This window comes from Budorcas taxicolor, chromosome 8 (assembly GCF_023091745.1).
Source record: "Budorcas taxicolor isolate Tak-1 chromosome 8, Takin1.1, whole genome shotgun sequence".
Taxonomy (NCBI): domain Eukaryota; kingdom Metazoa; phylum Chordata; class Mammalia; order Artiodactyla; family Bovidae; genus Budorcas; species Budorcas taxicolor.
In genome coordinates this window covers 78,308,569-78,335,426 of record NC_068917.1, presented here as the reverse complement: position 1 = coordinate 78,335,426, position 26,858 = coordinate 78,308,569, and the positions used below count along the sequence as shown (strand labels likewise).

Below are 26,858 nucleotides of genomic sequence, written 5' to 3'. Positions count from 1 at the left end.
AGGCTTTAAGTACTGCAAGTACAAGAACCACTTTGGTTTTGTTCACTATTTCACCAAACATACTGCCCTGTGAGTAGTGCTCAATAAGTACCTACTGAATGAATGTTGCCAAATTTCCAAGTTATTATATGAGATTAGCATAATACTGACACCAAAACTTGACCAGGGAAGGAGAAAAACAAGAAAATAAGAAATAAATGTATGCATGGGTGCTAAGTTGCTTCAGTCGTGTCCAACTCTTTGCAACCCCATGGACTGTAGCCTGCCAGGCTCCTCTGTCCATGGGATTTTCCAGGCAAGAATACTGCAGTGGGTGGCCATGCCCTCCTCCAGGGAATCTTCCTTACCCAAGGAATGAACTTGAGTCTCCTGCATTACAGATTCTTTACATCTGACCCACCAGGGAAGCCCACATATACTTATCACTAATTTCTAATTAAAACAGTATTAAATTGAATTAAACAGCAGACTCCTGGCTGTAGGATATTTTCCAAGAAAAATATTGTGTTGACTTCAACAAAAAATTTCAAAGGAGGAAAAGAAAAAGGAAAAATAGAAAGGAGGGAATCTATAAGTTAAAAAAAAGAGGGTAAGAGATAAATCTAAAGCAGTCACAGTATACAGATTTCTTTATTTGGATACCAGATCCCAACCCAAATAAACTGAGAAAAAAGACAAAACAATTGAGAAAATATTAACACCCACTGGACATATGATAATATTAAATAATAAGTTAAATTTTAAGGTAGGATAATGGTATCAGGTTTTTTTAATTTCTATCTTTCAGAGATACACCAAAATATATTTACAATTAGAAAGCTACATCTGGGATTTGTTCCAAAATAACTCTGAAAAGGACATGTACATGAAACAAAATCATTATAGTAACTATAAATGCAGTATAATCTCTAAAATTTGTGAATCACTATACTGCACACCTGAAATTTATTTTTTAAAAAAGGAACAAAAAAGATTAACACCTGTTACAGTTAGATCTACATTTATAAGTTTAGAACATTATAAAATAAAGAACCAAAACAAAAAGATGTTACTGCCATAGTGTAAAATGACAGGCTGCAATTAATCACATTTTAATTTTCTAAATTTTCTAATTTTAATTTTCTAAAACTATGAATTAAACCTAATATAATTGGCAACCATCATTATCAATAATCTATAGTTTCAGCAAATGCTAAAACTACTGGTTCAAGTTCCACAAGAGTAACAGAATATGTATATGGTCTCAAAGTATCTCCCCCCAATATATTTTTTTATTAATTATAGTGGAGAAAACAGTAACTTTCTCTTGGCAGACACCACTTTAACCAAGTAATCAAAACTGATTAACACCACCAGTAACAAGACAAACTGACACCTCCATATATGATATACTGAAAACACATCAATTCTGCAGTATTCCTGTCAAACATTAATCTATCATGAGAGGGTATCAAACAACCTGAATCTAATCATGAAGAAGTATCAAAACAAACTGATCTTGAGGGACATTCTATGAATGATCTGTACTCTACAAATATATCAAAATCATGAGACAAAGACTGAAAAACTGTTTCAGATTAAATAAAGTCAATTTAAGTGACAAAACCACTAAATGTACTACATGAACCAAGATGCTTTTCTGTTGTTAAGAATATTGCTGGACAATGGGTGACTCAATAACAGTTAATTTCCTGATTTTTATCACTGATATCTAGCTATGTAAGAGAACATTCTTATTTTTAGAAAGCACACACTGTAAAGTAGTACTAGGGTATCATGCCTGCAATATTTCAAGCAATTATGAAAAAGACAGTATGTATAATGTAAATACAAATTTACAGATAGATGACACAGGAGGAGAATAAATGAAGATAAAAAATATGAAACACTTAGGTATCTCAGTAAAAGGTATACAGGAACTCTCTGTACTATTATTGAGAGTACTCTGGTGAATCAGAAACTATCAAAATAAAAACTTAAAGATAAACTCAATAAGCACATATATTTGCATGGTTTTTTTATCAGGAAGGATTCATACCAAACTGTTAACAGTGGTTAGTTCTAGAAGAAAGTAAAAAGAAAGCTTTGATGTTCTTTTTTCTATACTTCTGTATTTTTATTCTGGAGCTGAAAAATTCAATAACTGAAACAAAAAGTTGACTAGAGGAATACAAGAGTAGATGTGAACAGGCAAAAGGAAAAATCAGCAAACTTGAAGATAGAGCAATGTCTACAAAGAAAGGAAAAAGAACAAAGAAAAGCAAACAGAGTCTAAAGGACCTGTGAGATGCCTTTAAGCATAACAACATCCCCTTTAGAGAAGTCTCAGAAGAAAAAGGATGACAGAAAGACTATCTAAAAATATAATGGCCAAAATCTTTCCAGATGTGATGAAAAATGTCAATCTACAAATCCAAGCAGCTCAATGAACTCCAAGTAGGATAAACTCAAAGAGATTCAAACCCAAACACATTATAACCAAACTGTTGAATGACTCTTTAAAACCAAGAGAAGGAACTCATCATTTACAAGAGAGCCTCAATAAGATTAACAGCCAATTTCTAATAAGAAACTATGAAGGACAGAAGACAGTAGGATGACATATTTAAATTGCAAAATAAAACAAAACACTGTCAACCAAGAATACTATATCTGGCAAAGACTATCCTTCAAAAACGAGGGAAAAGCTGAAATATTCTCAGACATATGAACCTGAAGGACTTTCTTGCCAGTGGACCTGGCCTGTAAGATACATTAAAAATGCTTCAGGCTAAAATGGCAGAATACTACACTAAATCAAAGCCCTAAGAAGAAATAAAGATCTCTGCTAAGGATACATAGGCTAAATAGCTTTTTTGGTTTCCAACTCCTCTTTTTTCTTGTACAGAATTTTTAATACACAAGAATTATTATAAATCTATGTTACTGTCGTTCCATGTCTGGTTTATTTCACTTACCATAATGTCCTCTAGGTTCACTCATGTTGTATATAAAGTTGCACTCTGTGACAACAACATTTAAAAGGGACAGGATGCAACCATACAGGAACAGAGTCTTTATATGACACTGAAGTGGGTTATCAGTTCAAACTAGACTATTAGAAATATAAGAGGTTAAATATAATCCTCAAGAGAAATGAAAACATACACCCACATAGACAAAGTGAAAGCAACCCAAATGTCCATCAACTGATGAATGGATAAATAAAATATGATATATCCACACAATGGAATGTTATTTGGCAATAAAAAAAATACTATGGCATGGTTAAACACAGAGAACATGCTGAATTAGTAAGAAGTAAGTCACAGAAGACTACACATTATGTTTTCATTTATGTGAAATGTCTAGAATAGGCAAATCCACAAACAAAGTAAATTAGTGGCTGCAAGGGGCTGTGCTAAGACAGTAATAGGGAATGAATGTTAACAGGCATTAGGATTCTTTTTAGGGTATTGAAAACTCTCTGGAACATTTTCAATAGACTGCAGTGGTGGTTTTACCACACTGTGAGAATAATAAAAATCACTGAATTGTACATTTTTAATGAATGAATTTTGTGGTATATGAACTATATCCTAACAAAGCTATTTTTTTAAATGCAGCCCCAAATACAGTACAGGACAGAAGGTAGAAAAAACTACCACAATTAAAGTGTTTCAAGCTCAGGATCAATGGTTTTAAGCAGTTCCCAAATCTGTCTAACAACTTTCTCAGGAGAGAACTGAAATAATGAAAAAGAGAAATAAAACCTCTAAGAGCCGGTACTCACCTCTTCCAATTCAAGAGGTGAGTACCAAGCAAAATGCACTTGTAAAAACTGAAATCTAGACACATCATAAAAATTTAGATCACCAGATTTTTTATAAATCTGAGTAACAAATAGCTTCCAGATAGACAGTGGTTATCTTCAAAGGAAAGAGTAAGACTAGCCTCAAGAACTTTCACTATCAACAGCTGAGGCTATAAAAGTATGGAGCTATTATCTTCAAAAATCTAATTAAGAATAGTTCTAAGGATTTCCCTGGTGGTTCAGCAGTTAAGAATCCACCTGCCAATGCAGGAGAGACAGGTTCAATCCCTGCTCCAGGAAGATTCCACATGCCACGGGGCAATCTTGTGGAATGTGCACCTGTGTGCCACAACTACTGAGCTGGTGCTCTAGAGCACGTGCTCTGCAACAAGAGAAGCCACTGCAAGGAGAAGGCCACACACTGCAACTAGACAGTAGCTCCCCCTCGCCCCAACTAGAGAAAGCCCCGCACAGCAACAAAGACCCAGTACAGTCAAAAATAAATACATAATAAATAAAATATTGTTCTAAAATTAGAATCCCAGTATCCAAATGAGTTGGCAAAATGAAAACATTTCAACATCCAAAGACTGAAAATTCACCTTTCATTGATTTCTCCCTGAAAAAAGAATCCAGATAAATAGTTCAGCAAAGCATAAAATTAATCTAAAGTAGGTGAAATGGTGCTCACTTCGGGAGCACATATACTAAAATTGGAATGATACAGAGACGATTAGCATGGCCCCTGCGCAAGGATAACATGCAAATTTGTGAAGCATTCCATATTTTTAAAGTCTACAAGCAATAAACGCTGGAGAGGGTGTGGCGAAAAGGGAACTCTCTTACACTGCTGGTGAGAATGCAAACTAGTATAGCCACTATGGAGAACAGTGTGGAGATTACTTAAAAAACTGGAAATAGAACTGTCTGATGACCCAGCAATCCCACTGCTGGGCATATACACTGAGGAAACCAGAATTGAAAGAAACACATGTACCCCAATGTTCATCGCAGCACTGTTTATAATAGCCAGGACATGAAAGCAACCTAGATGTCCATCAGCAGATGAATAGATAAGAAAGCTGTGGTACATATACACAATGGAGTACTACTCAGCCATTAAAAAAATACATTTGAATCAGTTCTAATGAGGTGGATGAAACTGGAGCTGATTATACAGAATGAAGTAAGCCAGAAAGAAAAACACCAATACAGTATACTAACGCATATATATGGAATTTAGAAAGATGGTAACAATAACGCTGCATGCAAGACAGCAAAAGAGACACAGATGTATAGAACAGGCTTTTGGACTCTGGGAGAGGGAGAGGGTGGAATGATTTGGGAGATTGGCATTGAAACATGTATAATATCATATAAGAATCGCCAGTCTAGGTTCAATGCAGGATACAGGATGCTCCGGGCTGGGGCACTGGGATGACCCAGAGGGATGGTATGGGGAGGGAGGTGGGAGGGGGGGTTCAGGAACATGTGTACACCCATGGCGGATTCATGCTGATGTATGGCAAAACCAATACAATAAAGTCAAAAAAAAGGAAAAAAATAAAGTAGGTGAAATGTAAAACATCAGAAAAGGCAATGGGCAGGGACTTCCCTGGTGAAAAAATGGTTAAGAATTCACCTTGCAATCCAGGGAATACGGGTTCGATCTCTCTTCAGGGCCTAAGATCCCGCATGTCAAAGAGCAACTAAGCCTCGAATTCTGAGATTGCAAGCTCTGGAACTCTCACACCACAACTACAGAGTCCATGTACTGCAATGAAAGATCCCGAGTGCCACAACTAAGACCTGATGCAGCCTAATAAATATTTTTTAGAAAGAAAGAAAAAGCAGTGGGCAGATAAATCAGTAAAATATATTTAGTCCAACTCCCAACATAAAAGTAATAGATCTGGAACTGAAATCTGAGATGACCTAAAATGGGAGAAATATGGGAAAGGAAGAAGTAAAACAAACTTGTCTTATTGTAGAGATCACATATGCAGCACACATAGATTTAACATATAAAAATTATATATAAAAATTTTAACAACCACCAACAGGAATAAAGAGTAAGATAAGCAACTTTCAAGTAACTAAAGAAGTCAAATATAGAAAATTCATCAAAAGGAAGAATGAGTTTGAAAAACAAGAAAAAAGGAAGGAAAACAGAAAATGTAGAATAAGAATGAAACTAAATATATTTTTAATCACAATTAACATGAAAAAATTTACTCCCTCTGTTCAAAGACCGATTTTCAGCCTGGGTTCCAAAAAGAAAAAGTATAAAAGATAAGCTTTTTAGAAAATGGGCGAGGAACTGTTATGGAAAAGATAACTGTGTGTTTCAAGTCTAGGAAACAAAATCAACAAAGGCTCCTCATCCTTTGAAAATATCAACTAACATATTTTGCTTCAGATTACTGCATGCAGCAATTAAGATAACAAAATTATTAGCAACTGTCATAAGGTCTATACTTCTAAAGCTGAAGGTACATTCATGTCTATCTATGTTGACTTGTGAGTACCTGAAAATCAAACAGAAAACCCTCCAAAAGGTAAAAGATTTTTTTTTTAAAGTTAAAGATATAATTTCAGCATTCAGTTCAGTTCAGTCACTCAGTCGTGTCCAACTCTTTGCAACCCCATGAATCGCAGCACTCCAGGCCTCCCTGTCCATCACCAACTCCTGGAGTTCACTCAGACTCGCATCCATCGAGTCAGTGATGCCATCCAGCCATCTCATCCTCTGTCGTCCCCTTCTTCTCCTGCCCCCAACCCCTCCCAGCATCAGAGTCTTTTCCAATGAGTCAACTCTTCGCATGAGGTGGCCGAAGTACTGGAGCTTCAGCTTTAGCATCATTCCTTCCAAAGAAATCCCAGGGCTGATCTCCTTCAGAATGGACTGGTTGGATCTCCTTGCAGTCCAAGGGACTCTCAAGAGTCTTCTCCAACACCACACTTCAAAAGCATCAATTCTTCGGCGCTCAGCTTTCTTCACAGTCCAACTCTCACATCCATACATGACCACTAGAAAAACCATAGCCTTGACTAGACGGACCTTAGTCGGGCAAAGTAATGTCTCTGCTTTTGAATATGCTATCTAGGTTGCTCATAACTTTTCTTCCAAGGAGTAAGCGTCTTTTAATTTCATGGCTGCAGTCACCATCTGCAGTGATCTTGGAGCCCAAAAAAATAAAGTCTGACACTGTTTCCACTGTTTCCCCATCTATTTCCCATGAAGTGATGGGACCAGATGCCATGATCTTCATTTTCTGAATGTTGAGCTTTAAGCCAACTTTTTCACTCTCCTCTTTTACTTTCATCAAGAGGCTTTTTAGTTCCTCTTCACTTTCTGCCATAAGGGTGGTGTCATCTGCATATCTGAGGTTATTGATATTTCTCCCGGCAATCTTGATTCCAGCTTGTGTTTCTTCAGCATACATATGTATTAAATCTTTTGAAACTCCTCTCGAAAATAACCAAAGCTCTACCACCCTCCAAAGAGTATAAAAGTATTCCATTAAGTTTCTCCTCTCATCATCACATAAATTTTTAAAAAGAATGAAAATACTGGCATATTTTATTCTAGGGCAAAAAATAAAATCACAGCAGATAAAAATGTCAACACAGTGAACTTTGTCTATTAGTAAAATATTAATATTACCTTTTCATATCCATGTTGAATAGAAATACAAATCCTACCAGGTTACTGGCCCAAGTTGCTTAAATATAGCATCCCAGTGTCTAACCTGAAATTTCCAACTACAAAGTCAGAAATATGACATATTGGTTTGCTCTACTACAGAAATGGAAGCTTCTGTTAAAAGTATATTTAGGAAATTCCAAACATAAAAGATTTGCTTAATTTGCAGCATTTACATAACACAGAACTATTTCTAAGGCAAATGTAAACACAAGTTGTAAAAATCCTCATTTCCTAATAGAATAATATTATGACTCTATCAACATGGTGTACAAATTATCCAACTATGTACAAGCTAGTTAATTTACCTATAATGCAATTACTGTATATTATTTTCACAAAAATGAGAAACATTGACAACTGTAAGCAAGTACAGTGGTCTGGAAAAATACCTATAGCACAATGAAACCATCAGTGCCTGGACCCATATTAAAAATCAGAATACCACTGATTTCAAATTTTAAACATGTCAATTCTTTTCTAAATAATCATTAAGAAAAACAGAAGAGAAAAAATAATAAAGACAAAAGTTGATTCTTTGCAAAGATCAATAAAATTGATAAAACCCCAGACCAGGCTATTTAGAAGAAAACAAAATGACTGATTGCAGGAATGGAAGACTTCGGAACATCACTATAGATCTTATAAAGACTAAAAGAGAATATAATACAGAAACAATTTTATGCCAAAAGTTTGGCATTTTAGGTGAAATGAATGAACCAATTTCACAAAAAACACAAATGACCAAAGCTCACCCGAAATGAAATAAATAGCCTCAATAGCCCTATACCTTTCAAATAAACTGAATTTGAAGTTAAAAATTTTATAAAGAAAACTCAGGGCCCAGCTGGTTTTACTGGTGAAATCAATTATTGAACACAAACTCTTTCAAAATATTTAAGAGGAAGGAATAATTTCCAAATCAGTTTATACAGCAAAAAATTATCTTGATACAGAAACAGCCAAGACATTATAAGAGAAAACGATAGGACAATATCCCTCCTAAACATCAGTGCAAAAATTCTTAAAAAGTTTAGTAACTCAAATCCAACAATATATAAAAGTATACCATATAGAGACAAAGTTGAGTTTTTCCCAGGAATGCAAAATTGGTTGCATATATTGGTTGAATATAATTTAAAATAATTGGTTGAATATCTTTCTAAAAAATTAATCAGTGCACCGGCTTCCCTGGTAGCTCAGAGGTAAAGAATCTGCCTGCCAAAACAGGAGACAGGTTCAATCCCTGAGCTGGGAAGATCCCACATGACGCCAAGCAACTACCTGGTGTACCACTACTCCTGAGCCCATGTGCCACAACTACAGAAGCCCACATGCCCTGGAGACTCTGCTCTGCAACAGGAGAAGCCACCGCAATGAGAAGCCCCTGCTCACCACAATTAGAGTAAAGCCTGAGCAGCAATGAAGACACAGCACAGCCAAAAATTATTAAATATAAATAAAACTAAAAAAACATTAATCAGGGAAATTCACCATACTGGCAAATTAAAAAAGAAAAGCCATACAATTATCTCAAGAGACACAGAGAGTTCATTTAACAAAATTCAACACCCATTCCTGAAAACCTGAGTAAACTAAGAATAGAAGGGGATTTCCTTAACTTTAATAGATGCCCTCAACGATAAAGGGCATCTATTTAAAAAAAAAAAAAAAGCCTGTAGTCTACATCATACCTAACGGAAAAGACTTTTCTCTTAAGTTCAGGAATAAGGCAAGGATGTCCATGTTCCATCACTTTTATTCAATCTTGTATTGGAGGTTCTAGCCAGTACAAAAAAAAAAGAAGAAAATAAACAAGAGGCATCCAGATTGGAAAAAAAACTATGAAACCTTATTCTGGACAGCAAGGTCTGTAGAAAGTCTAGTGGAATCTACAAGAGAATAATAGAACTAGTAAACTATACACAAGTTTAGCAAGATCGGAGAACATAAGATCATTACGTAATTATTACATTTTATACCCTAGCAATGAACAATGAAAAGCTGAAATGCTAAAACTCATCATGTACAGTTTCAGTTCAGTTGCTCAGTGGTGTCCGACTCTTTGTGACCCCATGGACCACAGCACACCAGGCCTCCCTGTCCATCACCAACTCCCAGAGCTTGCTCAAACTCATGTCCATTGAGGCAGTGATGCCATCCAACCATCTCATCCTCTGTCGTCCCCTTCTCTTCCCACCTTCAATCTTTCCCAGCATTAAGGTCCATTTCAAATGAGTCAGCTCTTCGCATCAGGGGGCCAAAGCATTGGAGCTTCAGCTTCAACATCAGTCCTTGCAGGACTGATATTCAGGACTGATTTCCTTTGGGATTTATGGGTTTGATCTCCTTGCAGTCCAAGGGACTCTCAAGAGTCTTCTCCAACACCACAGTCCAAAAGCATCAATATTTTGGCGCTCAGATTTCCTTATAGTTCAACTCTCATATCCATACATGACTACTGGAAAAACCATAGCCTCGACTAGACAGACCTTTGTTGCCAAAGTAATGTCTCTGCTTTTTAGTATGCTGTCTAGGTTGGTCATAGCTTTTCTTTCAAGGAACAAGCGTCTTTTAAGTTCATGGCTGCAATCACCATCTTCAGTGATTCTGGAGCCCCAAAAAATAAAGTCAGCCACTGTTTTCACTGTCTCTCCATCTATTTGCCATGGAGTGATGTAACCGGATGCAAAGATCTTAGTTTTCTGAATCTTGAGCTTTAAGCCAGCTTTTTCACTCTCCTCTTTCACTTTCATCAAGAGGCTCTTTAGTTCTTCTTCACTTTCTGCCGTAAGGGTGGTGTCATCTGCATATCTGCATTATTGATATCTCTCCCGGTAAACTTGATTCCAGCTTATGCTTCATCCAGCCTGGCATTTCACATGATGTACTCTGCATATAAGTTAAATAAGCAGGGTGATAATATACAGCCTTGACGTACTTCTTCCCTGATTTGGAACCAGTCTGTTATTTCATGTCCAGTTCTAACTTGACCTGCATACAGATTTCTCAGGAGGCAAGTAAGGTGGTGGCCTGGTATTCCCATCTCTTCAAGAATTTCCCAGTTTGTTGTGTCTACACAGTCAAAGGCTTTGGTGTAATCAATAAAGCAGAAGTAGATGTTTTTCTGGAACGCTCTTACATTTTCGATGATCCAACAGATGTTGGCAATTTGATCTCTGGTTCCTCTGCCTTTTCTAAAACCAGCTTGAACATCTGGAAGTTCACGGTTCACATACTGCTGAAGCCTAGCTTGGAGAATTTCGAGCATTACTTTGCTGGTGTGTGAGATGAGTGCAATTGGGCAGTAGTTTGAACATTCTTTGGCATTGCCCTTCTTTGGGATTGGAATGAAACTGACCTTTTCCAGTCCTGTGGCCACTGCTGAGTTTTCCAAATTTGCTGGCATATTGAGCACAGCACTTTAACAGCACTGTCTTTTAGATTTGAAATAACTCAACTGGAATTCCATAGCCTCCTCTAGCTTTGTTCAGAGTGATGCTTCCTAAAGCCCATTTGACTTCACATTCTAGGAGGTCTAGCTCTAGGTGAGTGATCACACCATCATGGTTATCTAGGTCATGCAGATCTTTTTTGTATAATTCTTCTGTGTATTCTTGCCACCTCTTGTTAATATCTCCTGCTTCTGTTAGGTCCATACTGTTTCTGTCCTTTATTGTGCCCGTCTTTGAATGAAATGTTCCCTTGGTATCTCTAATTTTCTTGAAGAGATCTCTAGTCTTTCCCATTCTATTGCTTTCCTCTATTTCCTTGCATTGATCACCGAGGAAGGCTTTCTTATCTCTCCTTGCTATTCTCTAGAACTCTGCATTCAAATGGGTGTATCTTTCCTTTTCTCCTTTGCCTTTAGCTTCTCTTCTTTTCTCAGCTATTTGTAAGGCCTCCTCAGACAACCATGTACAAGAGCACTCAAAGTTATGAAATACTGTGGAATATATCTGACCAAAAAAATGTGAAGACCTGAACACTGAAAACTATAAAGCACTGCTGAGAGAAACTTAAGACTACCTCAGTCTGTTCAAGTTCCTGTAAGAAAATACTTTAGACTGGGTGGCTTAAAAAAACAGGAATGCATTTTTCACAGTTCTCAAAGCTTTGGAAGTTCAAGATCTAGCCAAAAGCAGATTCGGTGTCTGGTTACAGACTGCTTCCTGGTTTGTTGATAGCTGTTTTTTTGCTATAACCTTACATGGCCACGGAAGGGGGTAAGGGACCTCTTTTATAAGGGTACTAATCCCATTCCTAAGCGTTCCTCCTCATAACCTAATTATCTTCCAAAAACCCAATCTCCAAATATCATCACATTGAGGTTTAGGTTTCAACATACAAATATCGGCGTACACAAATTTTCAATCTACAGCAAAGACCTAAATAAATGGAGAGACAGATATATCATGTTCACAGGTTCTAACTCAGTATCTTTAGGGCACTGACTCTCCCCAAATTGATCTGTAGATTCAATACAATGGCAAACAAAACACTAACATGTTTTCTGTAGATAGTCTAACAAGCTAATGCTAAAATTCACAGAAAAATGTGAAAGGCCTGAACACCCAAAACAACACTGGGAAACTTCCTGATTTCAGAATTATACAGCTACAATTATCAAGATAGTATGATGGCATACAGACAGATAAGTAGATCAAAAGAACAGAACAGAATCAAAAATCAGATCCTCATACACACAGATGAAATATTTTTAAGGTGTAAGAGCAATTCAATAGAGAAACGGTAATCTTTTCAACAAAAGGTGCTGGAACAAAGAGATACCTATATTGTTAAAAAAAAAAAAAAAAAAAAACCTTCCATTCATACCTCATACCACATATTAAAAAATTAACTAAAAATGGATCACAGACTTTGTAAAATCTGAAACCACACGTCTAGAAGAGAACATAGAAAATCTTTCCAACCTGTGATTAGGTAACATCTTCGATATACCACCACAGCACGAATCATAAATGAAAAAATACACCATTAAAATTGAAAACTTCTCAAAAGACACTGCTAAGAGAATAACTCTCAAATGCATGAAATATAATTTTAAATGTTTATCAGCACAGAAAACTCAACAGTGGCCACAGGACTAGAAAAGGTCAGTTTTCATTCCAATCCCAAAGAAAGGCAATGCCAAAGGACGCTCAAACTACTGCACAATTGCACTCATCTCACACGCTGGTAAAATAATGCTCAAAATTCTCCAAGCCAGGCTTCAGCAATATGTGAACTGTGAACATCCAGATGTTCAAGCTGGTTTTAGAAAAGGCAGAGGAACCAGAGATCAAATTGCCAACATCTGCTGGATCATGGAAAAAGCAAGAGAGTTCCAGAAAAACATCTATTTCTGCTTTATTGACTAGGCCAAAGCCTTTGACTGTATGGATCACAATAAACTGCGGAAAATTCTGAAAGAGATGGGACTACCAGACCACTTGACCTGCCTCTTGAGAAATCTGTATGAAGGTCAGGAAGCAACAGTTAGAACTGGACATGGAACAACAGACTGGTTCCAAATAGGAAAAGGAATACATCAAGGCTATATATTGTCACCCTGCTTATTTAACTTATATGCAGAGCACATCATGAGAAACACTGGGCTGGAAGAAACACAAGCTGGAATCAAGATTACTGGGAGAAATATCAATAACCTCAGATATGAAGTTGACACCACCCTTGAGGCAGAAAGTGAAGAAGAACAAAAGAGCCTCTAGATGAAAGTGAAAGAGGAGAATGAAAAAGCTGGCTTAAAGCTCAACATTCAGAAAACTAAGATCATGGTATCCGGTCCCGTCACTTCACAGCAAATAGATGGAGAAACCGTGGAAACAGTGGCTGATTTTATTTTGGGGGGCTCCAAAATCACTGCAGATGGTGACTGCAGCCATGAAATTAAAAGACGCTTACTCCTTGGAAAGAAAATTATGACCAACCTAGACAGCATATTAAAAAGCAGAGACATTACTTTGCCAACAAAGGTCCGTCTTGTCAAGGCTATGGTTTTTCCAGTAGTTATGTGTGGATGTGAGAGTTGGGCATCCAAAGAAAACTGAGCACAGAAGAATTGATGCTTTTGAACTGTGGTGTTGGAGAAGACTCTTGAGAGTCCCTTGGTCTGCAAGGAGATCCAACCAGTTCATTTTAAAGGAGATCAGTCCTGGGTGTTCTTTGGATGGAATGATGCTAAAGCTGAAACTCCAGTACTTTGGCCACCTCATGCGAAGAGTTGACTCATTGGAAAAGACTCTGATTCTGGGAGGGATTGGGGGCAGGAGGAGAAGGGGCGACAGAGAATGAGATGGCTGGATGGCATCACCTACTCGATGGCCATGAGTCTGAGTGAACTCCGGGAGTTGGGGATGGACAGGGAGGCCTGGCGTGCTGCGATTCATGGAGTCGCAAAGAGTCAGACACAACTGAGCAATTGAACTGATGGTAGGTCAATTTTTAATTTTGGGGGGAATCTCTACACTGTTTTCCATAGTGGCTGCAACAATTTATAGTCCTACCAACAGTGCATGAGGGTTCCATTTTCTCCACATAGTTGCCAACACTTGTTATTTGTTGACTTTTTGATAATAGCCATTCTGAGAGGTGTGAGGTAATATTTCACTTTGGTTTTGATTTGCATTTCCCTGATGATTAGTAATGTTGAGCATCTTTTCATGTGCCTGATGGCTATCTGTATGTCTGCACTGAGAAATGGTTGCTTTCAGATATGGATAAAGAACTTATAAGATAAACCTGGGCCATTTGTTGTACATGAAAATAAGAAAATTTCCAAAGATTTACAGGTTATATCAAAAGGCTACCCATTTTTAAAAACTTGTGCATCAAAAATAATGACTATAGTTGTTTTAAACACACATTATAAAGCCACAAGTCTATGATGATATTCAAAGGTCCATAGAAAACTATCAGAAAAAAAACAAACCACAAATAACCTACTACTATTAAGAGATAGCTATTATACCAACTTTGAAACTGGTAATTAAAAGAAAAGATTAAGCATTCCTCATTCCTTTCCAGTAGGAACTACACTTCAGGGTAACCCTGCTGATGAGGGAAAGCTCTTCTTCATAGAAGAATGGGATCTCATAAACATAAATGTGAAAAAAACAGTGTGATGATACAAGTTCATAACTTCTAATTATATAATTGATTCAAGTAAGTATCATCAATGGATGTTAAATTATTAGGTAAAGATCAACAGGGAGCTTTATAATAGAAGGATGGGGCTGACACCATCTGAACATAACTAGAATCACAGAAAGTGGGACAACCATTCATTACATACCTCCTGATGGGATGTAAAAAAAAAAGGACACAGCACCAATTCTATGATGGCTGCTACCCCCAACCAAACAACAAAAACATGAATTAAATCAAGCTTCGAACCCTTTCTTTACAAGAATGAGAGGAGCAAGCAAAAAAGACAACACAAGAACACACAGACAAATCCTCAATTTGGAATACCTTCAGGACAAATGGCCTGGTTTCTCCAATGAAAAGGTGATAATTACCATATCACAGAAGAAAGTTAACAGACCTGAAAACCAAATAAGTGATAAGTATGGACCTGACCTGAGTTGTGAATGGAACAAACTATCTGTAAAGTGACAGTTCTAAGACAATAAGAGAAATTTTCATATAGGATGGTTATTACATTATATTAAGGAATTACTAACAATTGTTAGATAATAGCATGATAATTATATTTTTTAAAGACAGTTATCTGTTTTATCAGTTAGAAACACATTATAATGTATTTATAGGAAAGTTTGAGATTTGCTTTAAAATATTTCAGGCACTTCCCAATCCCCAAAAAAGGGAGGAGAAAAGACTTGAAAAAGATCAAATGGTGATCTTTGTGCAAGCTGGGCAATGGGCACATGGGAGTTCATTACACTTTCTCCTTACTCTCTGGTACACTTTTAAATTCCCATAATACTGAAAAAATGAAAAGGAAACCTAAGATATTTTTAAAGTGGTTTTATTGGACCTAGAACTGAACAAACCATTTTGTACAATAAAGAATTTGGTTAGCCTTTGTCTCTGGTTCTGGGAAGTGAAAGTGAAAGTCACTCAGTAGTGTCCAACTCTCGACGACCCCGTGGACTGTATAGTCCATGGAATTCTCCAGGCCAGAACACTGGAGTGGGTAGCCTTTCCTTTCTCCAGGGTATCCTCCCAATGCAGGGATCGAACCCAAGTCTCCAGCATTGCAGGTGGATTCTTTACCAGCTGAACCACAAGGGAAGCCCCTTTTTCTTAGAGGTATCCTCTAAATCCTTGGAATTTCCCAAGTGATACAAAAATCTTTGTTTTTCTTGGTGGGCCCCTAGACCATACTTGGATGTTTATGTTAACAAGATGACTTAGGACAGAGGATGACCATACCAGAAAGACAAATCATGTGATTAGAAGGTAAAGATTTTAAGCCATGTAACATGTTCAGCCTTGAGGGAGGGGAAGAGGAGGGCTGGAGATCAAATTCAACCTTGTGGCCAATGAATCATGCCTATGTAATAAGTCAATAAAATGAAATCTGGACACACACTCTGCTGAGCTTCCCTGGTTAACAATATTCTGTGGATCTGGTGACACAATGATGAGTCAAGAGGGTGACACATCCTGCTTCCACCAGGAGAGTATTTTCATGTTTCTGACCTTCCCAGGTTTCACCCTGTGGCATCTTCTGACTAGCTCTGATTTGTATACTTTTTGCTATAACAAGTCTGTAATCATAAATATAGCACTTTTCTGAGTTCTGTAAGGCATTGTAGCAAATTATCTAACCTGAGGGCTGTGTGGGAACCTCTAAATTTGTAGCCAGTTGTTTCAAGATGTTCTGGGAACCCCTGAGCTTGTGGCTGATATCTGGTCAGTCTTCTGAATGACTATGCCTTTAACCCGTGTGCATGTGTGCGTGCTTAGTCCCTTAGTCATGTCCGACTCTGCAACCCTCTGGACTGTAGCCTGCCAGGCTCCTCTGTCCATGGGACTTTCTGGCAAGAATACTAGAGCAGGTTGCCATTACCTCCACCAAGGGACCTTCCCAACCCAGGGATCAAACCCACATCTCCTGCATTAGCAGGGGGATTCTCTACCACTGTGCAACCGGGGAAGCCCATTAACCTAATTCTAGGTAGTGTCAGAATTGCACTGTGAACTCATAAAAGACATTTAGGCGACAAGTGAGGAAATGTGAGTAAGTACTGGCATAATATGATAATATGAAATTATTGTTGGGAGTTCCCTGGGGGTCCAGTGGTTGGGACTCAGCACTTTTACTGCCATGGCCCAGATTCAATCCCTGGTCAGGGAACTAAGACCCCACAAGCTGTGTGGCCTGGCCAAAGGAAAAAAAACAGAAAGAAACATTGTTTACCATAGATGGTTGGGCATGGTTAACAGTAGTGTATTTATGAAGAAAAATGTCGTCTTTTTAAAAAGTTATATAACATTCTAGTGTAAAAGGACTATAATTTAACTCTAAAATATTTCTGAAAATAAATCAGACAGCAAAAATGTTGTTAAATCTTGTTAAAAGGAAACCCACAAGAAATTGTACACAATTAACTAAAATGAGTCAAAAGAGCACAGTAAGAAAACACAGGAATATGCAAACAGAATTCTAAAGTGAAGAGGTATGTTATTTGGCTTTCATTTTTTCCCCTCAATGGAAAAACTAGCTATATAATTACTTTTGTGAGTGTGTGTGTTAGTCATGTCTGACTTTTCGCAACCTCATGGACTGTAGCCTGCCATGCTCCTCTGTTCTTGGGATTCTCCAGGCAAAAACTGGAGTGGGGAATCATTTCCTTCTCCAGGGAATCTTCCCGACCCTTTGTTACCCGCTTAAAGCTGGTTCCCAATCAACTTCTGTTGATTTAAAAAAATATCCCTGCCTGGTCACAACAAAAGGCAATTAATTTCTGACTTATCTGTCTCATTCATTCAACATCTGTTTAAGGTGTACCTACTATTACTGCCTGATACTTCTCTAAGTACTCTGCCCACAAAGTTTCATATAATCAAAGCTATGGTTCTTCCAGTAGTCATATACAGACGTGAGAGATGGAACAACTGATGCTGAAGCTGAAGCTCCAATACTTGGCCACCTGATAAAAAGAGCCGACTCACTGGAAAAGTCCCTGATGCTGGGAAAGATTGAGGGCAGGAGAAGAGGATGCCAGAGGATGAGGTGGCTGGATGGCATCACTGATACAATGGACATGAACTTGGTCAAACTTAAGGAAATGGTGAAGGACAGGGAGGCCTGGTGTGCTACAGTCCATGAGGTCACAAAGAGTCAGATATGACTTAGCGACTGAACACACACACACACACAAACACACACACTTCTCTCAGTGGCAGCTATAACAGGACAAAACATCTCATTGAAATTAATTCTAATGGGGGACGTTCTCTGGTGGTCCACGTTGGGAACCGCCTGCCAATGCAGGGGACACGGGTTCAATCCCTGGTCTGGGAAAATTCCATATGCCATGATGCAACTAAGCCCATGTGCCACAACTACTGAAGCCCGTGCTCTACAACAGGAGAAGTCACTGCAACAAAAGGCCCTCACACCACAATTAAGGAGCAGCCCCCACTAGCCACAACCAGAGAAAAGTCCACGCACAACAACAAAGACCCAGCACAGCCAAAAATTAAACAAACAGATAGACTATTAAAAGAAAAATCCAAAAAGACAGACATTAAACATAAAAGAAAATTAAACTTACTGAGAATCACTGGATAAAATGTAGTATATTACCTTTAGAGAATAAGGATATTAGCTGACAGTGAAAAGGTATTATGCTTCTATTGAAGCACATGTTAGAAACTTTACATAATTTTCAAAACTATATGTTGAAGTCTTACTTAGTTTTGAAAATACCATCACATACATCATCTTATGCAAAACTTACATTCTATGAGATATAAACAAGTATTCCTATTCTCGTTTCACAAACTAAAAAGTTCAAGTCTGAAAGAGATGGTTAGTTTTTAAAAAGGAAACCTGGAACTACAACTTTAGACCTTTAAACTCACTCTACAGTTCTGACCATTGCAATATAATCTCTCCAGGCAAAAGACACTAATTAAAAAGCTTATAATAAATTAAAAATTTTAAAAATTTCATAAAAAGTCCCAAATCAACCTCACATTATAGTAAATTCAAAAGTTTACTATTCAAAGTATGATCCTTGGGCCATCAACATAACCTGAGAATTTTTTTAAAAATGCACAATCATAAACCTACCCAGAACTACTGAATCAGAATCTACATTTTACCACAATCTCCAAGTGATCTACATGAACAATAAAATTTAACAAGGATTGAGAACAATTTAAAAGAACTTTTCACAATGATAAAAATGTTTTATATATCCACTATCTATGTGGCTATCATATTGGACCGATCAAGAACATTTCAAACTAGAATTCTGCCTAAATATAATTTTCTTACCCACTAAATAAAATAAGCCTGTTACCGTAACATGTACTCTTTCACTGAATTCTGTCAGCAATACATACAGACCAAAATCATCTTTTTTAAAAACACAACTCAAAATGTATAGCTTCCTAGAGACATTTGGAGTAAGACCTATATTATTATAGAGTATGTCATACATTATTACTGGCTGCATTATATAATCACATTTATAAAAGACTCATTTAATAATCTTCCAATAATTTTAATATGGGCTTTCAAAGAAGAAATGTTCCATTATCTTTAAATTCTGCTTATATAAAATGCTGAGATCTCTGAATAAGCCAGGTAAGTGAAATATTATTATAAAAACTACCTACTACAAGGATAAAGTTAGATTTCCTATTAAATTATAAGAACTAGGTGGAATTTCCTGTTTTAGAAAATGGATGGGACATTTGAATGAATGAGTAACAATAAACAATCAATAAACAATTCAAGACCTTCAGTGATTTTGAAGTATTTCAGAACAAGTTGGTTTACTATTGTTATTATCACTTGGAAATAGAATAACCTTTGACGGAATTCTTTGAGATTTCACTAGCTACCCCTAAAACCCACTCCACATGAAAGTGAAGTGAAAGTGAAAGTCACTCAGTCATGTCCCATTCTTTGCCACCCCATGGACTATATAGTCCATGGAATTCTCCAGGCCAGAATATTGGAGTGTTTAGTCTTTCCCTTTTCCAATGGATCTTCCCAAACCAGGAATCGAACAGCGGTCTCCTACATGGCAGGCGTATTCTTTACCAACTGAGCTATCAGGGAAGCTCTAAAATCCACTTCACATAATAATTTGTAATCCAACATTGGACTTTGAATTCCGCCCACAGAAAGGAATCATTTATCATACATGGCGTGGAATAAGGTATAATCTACCAGAAGGAGGAAAAAAGGAAGCTACTGCCCATATCCTTCCCCAATGAACCCTAAAAGGAAATGTTAACACTCCCAACTACAGGAAGGTATTAGGATTAGGAAGATCTCATTCTTACCAAATGAAGGAAGAAATGACAAAGAGGATATGAACTCTGCCTGGGACTAAGACCATGATGATGAGATGCAGCACAAAACAAGCAAAGCCAGTCTGACCTTGAGTTTCCAAAGGATTAATAAAGGTTAATTTATTAATAAAGGTTAATAAAGGTTAGGGATAGGCCATCAAGCCTATCCCAACAAACAGTAAGAGACTGAGAATTAAAGGTAGCCAAAGATGGAATTTAGCATCACGATCTTTAAGTTTGTTTTTCTTATCTATTTACCCATCAAACCTGAGGGTAACTAAAAATTTTGTATTATACTTTTCTATAAACTATGAGGGACATTCTAAAGTATGGTATTTATGCAAGGACTCTCAAAAATCTAGGAAAATAGCTTTTACAAATATCAAAGGTGTACTGTATAACACTATACAGTATTTGCAGTATAATTAAAGCCTGGTGGATGTTTTATATTTCAACGTGATCTTTGCCAGGATCAGGACATCCAACTCCCTAGAAGAACAGTTCCTTCTTATGAAAAGAAAAAGAGTTTTTAAGAGGTTTTAATACACAAAAGAGAAATTCAAATCCCTCAAGATTTTAATAAAAATAACCTAACAGGTAAGAGTTTAATGTGGATAGGAGACACAGCCTAAAGAACTGGGCAGAGTTTAAAAAACAAAATAGAACAACTATATCCTCCATCACATATTTTCTACCTGATTTGCAATTTTCATCATAACTTTTTTCTGGTCACGCGGCACGGCCTGCAAGATCTTAGTTTCCTGACAGGGATTGAATCTGAGCCCTCAGCAGTGAAAGCACAGAGTTGTAACCACTGGACCACCAGGGAACTTCCCATCATAAATCATAACTTTAAATAGTTTCTCCAGTACTAAGAAGAGTTATTTCATTCTTTTAAAAGTATCTAACAAAATTTAAATACCATAAACATATGATACTAATCCCACCTCCCCAAAAAATACCCCCCATATAAACAACTCATTAACTGTGAAAATGGACATATTTCTTTTTATTTAATCGTGTAATTACATTCCACCTAATTATATAATACTATATTACTTGAAAATAAAGACAAAATACTCTTCCAAAATGTTTCCGAATCAGCCCTTTGACAATTCACAATTATTCTTGATAAAACCCAACACTAGACAGACTAGACATCAAAAAATCTTTATGAACATATTTTAGTAGAAATCCTACTGCTCAGAATAAGTGACTCATTATGAATTGTTCACACAAGAAAAAACTCTCACTGTCAAACCACATGGTTAACATTTAGTAAAACATATGTGTTCACTAAGTTGCTTCAGTCGTGTACGACTCTTTGCGACCCTACGGACTGGACTGTAGCCTGACAGGCTCCTCTGTCCATGGGGATTCTTCAGGCAAGAATACTGGAGTGGTTTGCTATGCTCTACTCCAAGGGATCTCCCCAACCCAGGAACTAAACCCGACTCTCTTACATCTACTGCATTGGCAGGCAGGTTCTTTACCACAAGCGCCACCTAGGAATCCCAATAAAATGTACACGTCATTCACAAACCTGTTAAGTTTCCCAGCTTGGGGAAATATATATAACCTGTGTGTACAATTCAGGTTGTGCTTTTAAAATCCTTTTAAAACCCCCTGGCCCGGGATTTCCCTTTCGGTCCAGCAGTTAGTATACCAAGCTTCCACTGGATGAGGCATGGTTTCAATCCCTAATCAGAGAACTAATATCCTCCATGCCACACACACAGCCAAATAAATAAATATTTTTTAAATAAAAAATAATTTTTAAAAAACCCTCTGGTTCTTAAAACTCCAAATACAATACGAGCACAACTCCTGAGAAGCTGGCCTTTCTCATCAAGCAAATATTGGTATTAAATGTCAGATTAGATGCCACATGACACATAAACTTTAGTACTTATTAAAATAACATGCCCAGCAGAAGAGGATTTCCTAAACATGATACAAAAAGCATAAAAGTCTGAAAAGTTCATTCAGTTCATTAAAATCATGAACTTTTCTCATCAAAAGACTATGAAGAGATGGTAAGACAAGTTAAAAACTGGGAGAGAATATTTGCAAACCATAAATTAACAAATAATTAATATACAAAATACATAAAAATGTATTAAACTCTCAAAAATCAATCAGAAAAAAAGACGACTCAAAAATAGGCAGAGAACTTGAACATACATATCACAAAGGTACAAATGGCTAATGAACATACAAAATAGATGCTCAACTTCAGGAAATGCTAATAAAACATAGTAGATACTCTTTCAAACCCAAAAGATAAGAAAAAAATTTAAAAGTCTGACAATATCAAGTACTGGGGAGGAAGTGAAGCAACCAAAACACACACTGCTGGCTCTTAACTCAGTAAACCACAAGATTCACAAATACCATATACCAACTCAGTGAGTCAAACACTGGAAGTGTTTAGTAAGCATTAAGCAACTGACAATGACCAATCCAAAATTCTGAGAACACAAGTGGATTACTGCCAAATACAAATTTTGGCCCTTGATGAACCAGGTCTAACTTGACTCAGCAATTACAATTATAAAAACTTTTAGTCCTTTATCCAATTTACACAGTTCATTTTGTTAAGTACAAAACATTCAGGTATTTATTTCCTCCTAGAACTGATGACATCTTAAGTGACTTAAACTGTAATGAACTATTTGTCATTCCAGCTACGCTATTTCAATTAGAACAAGCAGTTTAAAATGACATTACTTTTAAAACTCATGCTTATAGTTTAAATTTACTTCATAGGGATTGGAGTGGCCCTGTGACCATGTAAGAGGGGCAAAATGATGTAACTATGACAGAGTCAGTGAAGTTCACTGAAGTTGCTCAGTAGTGTCCAACTCTGCGATCCCATGAACTGAAGCCTACCAGGCTCCTCCATCCATGGAATTTTCCAGGCAAGAGTACTGGAGTGGATTGGCATTTCCTTCTCCAGGGGATCTTCCCGACCCAGGGATTGAACCCAGGTCTCCCACATTGCAGGCAGACGCTTTACTGTCTGAGCTAACAGATAGAGTAAGAGCACTGAAACTGGACGAATTTAGAGCAGTACCTTAGTTTAAGTTACTTTTCTGATCCTCAGTTTCCTCAATACCTAAAAAGCAAGCCTATCTTTGCCTATCCAAACAAATCATATGAATAAAAGTGAGATGATGTAAAGTGTTTAACGATGCCTAAGCTCATTAATATAGACCCAGTGTTAGCACCTATCCCTTTGTAAATCTAGCTCTCACCTAAAATTTTTAAAATCTGAAATGTTAACTCTCAATTCATAGGAAAATAATATTCTTACATTCAAATTATTTTCAAATACTACAAGACACTGTGTGCTAAGAAAAGCAACACCCTGATTACATCTTTCTCTAACTGAAAGGCTCTTTTCCTATTAGAAATTAGATTCTGGAAAAGAGGACAGATTTTCAGTTATCTTCATGACACAGAAGTAAGGATTCTCATGCTATGTGGGAAACTAAATCCAATTGATTTTAAGCTTCAATTCAAGGTTTTCTTGATTCTAAGAAGCTTATTTAATACTTAATGGTGGAGGTGGTTGTTTAGTCACTAAGCTGTGTCCGATCCTTTTGCAACCTCCTGGACTGCAGCTCTTTAGGTTCCTCTGTCCACGGGATTTCCCAGGCAAGAAAACTGCAGTGGGTTGCCATTTTCTTCTCCAGGGAATCTACCCACCCAGGGATCAAACCCGAGCCTCCTGCACTGGCAGGCAGGTTCCTGACCAATGGGCCACCAGGGAAGCCCTAATACTTACAGTACTGCACGCTAACCTTTGCATTTCTTGAGAAAGGCTATCTGAAGAAAATTACCTGTAATGATGACCAGATAGTAGCTTGTTTTTGGTTTTGGTTAGTCTGTGGAAAATATGGTTATGCTTAAAATAATCTACATATGGAAAAAAACCTCAAACCATTCAACAATATAATTAAATAACAGGAAAAATGTATAATACTGACAACTACACTCTACAGTAATGAAGATACATTTATAATGGTGAAAAAATTCAGAGAAATTTGAATTAAACTTCAGGAATCCTCATTTTAAATACCTTACCATAGTCGAGATATCAAAGAAAAGTAGTAGCACAAGATAAAGAGATATTTGCCAACCTAAGAAATGGGAACAACTACTAATGAGAACTCATTACAGACGTAATACAATCATATCAGGATACTGCCTTCTTCAAAAGAAAAAGAAAAGCTTTCAGATATACAAAAAATATGTCATGATGAAAAAAAAAGTATGTCACGATGAAATACTGAGTCAAATACTACACAACGGAAAAATTCAGGAAGTTCTTATATTTACATAATTTTCTTCCATAGTCTTCATTTCCAAAAAAACATTGTTTCTTCCAATGAAGCTGTACAGTGATAGAGTCTAACTAGAGAAACATTAATTTTCCCATTTCCATAATTATAATGACTTATTAATGCAACACAAAGTAGGCAGTAATAAACACTGAATAAATAAGTCACAAAATGAATAGGATGGATTAGAAACAAAACTCTAATTTATAAAAACCTACTATAAAAACACACCAAAAAAATCCTACTTTATAAAGTAGATTAATGTAGACAAAGGAATTATTTTAGACCTCGGACATTTTACATTCTTTGCTACAAAATAATACAGAAACTTTCAGTTTAACTTTCAGTTTGGGACACTTACAAGAACGAACTGGCTATCACTAAAGACTAAGTGCCGTTCTTCTTATCATCAAATAGGGAAAAATTCTAAAGAGAAAAATCCATCAAATCTACCCACTACCCACCATTCTAAAATACTAATAATTAGAACTGAGGAAAGAAGCCCTATTAAGTGGAGTTAGAACAAAAGCTACTTAACAGATAACTAAACTACCAAATCTGGTTTTGCAACACTCCATGGATCTAAAAACTCTTAAAATTTTATCTCACTTTAATATAAAATGTATTTTTATGGCCAGCCACACTTTAAACATGTGAAGACAACACAAAGGTCAGAGATCACTATTAGAGATCAAATAAATGAACTGTAACTTCATGTTTCACAAGAAAGATTAGGAACTGTTTCTGAAGTCCAGGTGGACTGGACAGATAAGTCTCTACCCAACAAACAAAAGCGGCAAGACTAACATACCTGGAGAAGACCAGGCAATGTCGAATATATCTCCAAAGATCACTCGCCCCGAGTCTGGTCTCCTCCCTTTCCCCCTAATCTCATCGCCTCAGAGAAAACTAAATCTGTATCTCAGGTCCGCAGCTCACTCTCAACTCCCCATCACTCACCTTTACTAAAACCTAGGTCCCTCTCTCTCCCCGACATCCTCTATTTCCCACCGAGCTCTCGTTCCAGACAGCTACGTACTGCGCCTATTTTCCAGCAGAACATTAGTCCCCTTAATCCGAACTCACTTATTTTTCCGCATCCCATCTGCCCTCCGCCCCTTCAATGCTGGTCCCCTCACCCCGTCCCTTCTCCCAGAATCCTTCCCAAGTCACCCATCTCTGGCCCCTTGGCCCTCACACCCCCTGAGCTGCAGCTCCTTCCTTCCACTCCGTCTCCAGCTTCCTCCTTGTCCCTCCCCCATCCGTCTCCCGGTACCGGCTCCCACTCCCAACTCCGCCCCTCTCCTCCCTCCCCCAGCGAGAGGCCCCCTCACCTGAATGCTGCAGCCGCCGTGCCAGAAGCCGAAAGGTGCTGCCGCCGACCGGCCTCCCTGGCTCGGTCCCTGCTGAGCTCCTGACGGCCCCTAGGAAGAGCGAACACTACCACCTCCAACTCTGCCCGCCCCGGGCCAGACCGTCACCGTAGTCACCCCCAGTACCACAGCCGCCATGTTGAAGTCCCACTTCCCTCCTCCTTCTCCTCACCGCTCCTCCCCTTTGGGCGTCTGACGTCGTGGCGTCGCGCCCCACCCCTCGAGCCAATGGGAGGAGTCATGGTGACGTAGCTAATTTCCCCCAGGAGCGAACATCTGCTGGTATCTGGAGGGTTGCAACTGGAACAAGTGAACCCGGCTGACTGGAGGGTTAGAGGAAAGCTGCGGGGGTCACCGACAGGGTAATGCGTAGGGATTAGAAGAGCCTCCCAGGAGGAAGCCCGCGATCCCTGAATCTCAAAGAGAAGCACAAAGGCTTTCCAAGGGGACCTGCTTAGAAATCAGAATGTCTGGCTTCAGATCCTGAGTCATGGACTTGGTACAAAGTCCTACCCTTTCTGGGCCTCACTTTCCCAATTTATAAATTGTAAGGGATTAGGATCCTATAAGGCCTTTTCAGAACAGACCTCCACCCATGTCCTCCTCCTGCCTTTTGTCTGTAGAAAAATTTAGTCAAGGAATAAATTTAATCAGACAAGTGGAAAAAATACAGAAAAAAAGAAAACAAGCATTACAAACTAATACTTTAGCCATTAAACGAAGTTGAGGACCTTTAGTTCTTCCTCAAGGACTATAGAAAATATTCTGAGCTATGTCATTTAAGCTGTCTTGCAGATACTGAAGCCCCTACCCCCACCCCTCGCCCCACACCACCACCACCACAGAGTGGGAGAAGTTAATTATAGGCAAGCGAGAAGGAAATGGCAACCCACTCTAGCATTCTTTCCTGGAGAATCCCATGGATAGAGAAGCCTGGCAGGCCATAGTCCATGGGGTCTCAGAGAGTCAGACACAACTGAAGCGTCTAAGCACACACGCAAGCACATAGACCCCAAACAAGTTGGAACCAAAAGCTTTTGATTACCTCACCACCATCCAATCATAAGAATGCCCACAAGCTGACCACGCCCCGCTTCTTAGAACGCTATAAAACT

The 26,858-nt window shown here is 37.8% G+C and overlaps 1 protein-coding gene and 1 non-coding gene across 4 annotated transcripts in view; one reads left to right on the top strand and one right to left on the bottom strand.

The window, feature by feature from the left end:
- The window catches only part of UBAP1 (ubiquitin associated protein 1), a 66,942-nt gene extending 41,045 nt beyond the window's left edge, over positions 1 to 25,897 (bottom strand). For 2 of the 3 annotated variants that reach the window (XM_052644618.1, XM_052644620.1), the window contains exon 1: positions 25,705 to 25,897. The gene's annotated coding sequence lies outside the window, so the exon portion shown is untranslated. Of the gene's footprint in view, positions 1 to 25,181; positions 25,408 to 25,704 lie in introns of those variants that run through there. The other variant, XM_052644619.1, reaches the window with a different exon arrangement.
- LOC128052929 (U6 spliceosomal RNA) lies at positions 4,477 to 4,583 on the top strand. The gene has a single exon (XR_008199880.1). It is a non-coding gene; the product is annotated as a U6 spliceosomal RNA (small nuclear RNA).
- Positions 25,898 to 26,858: the final 961 nt, after the last annotated feature.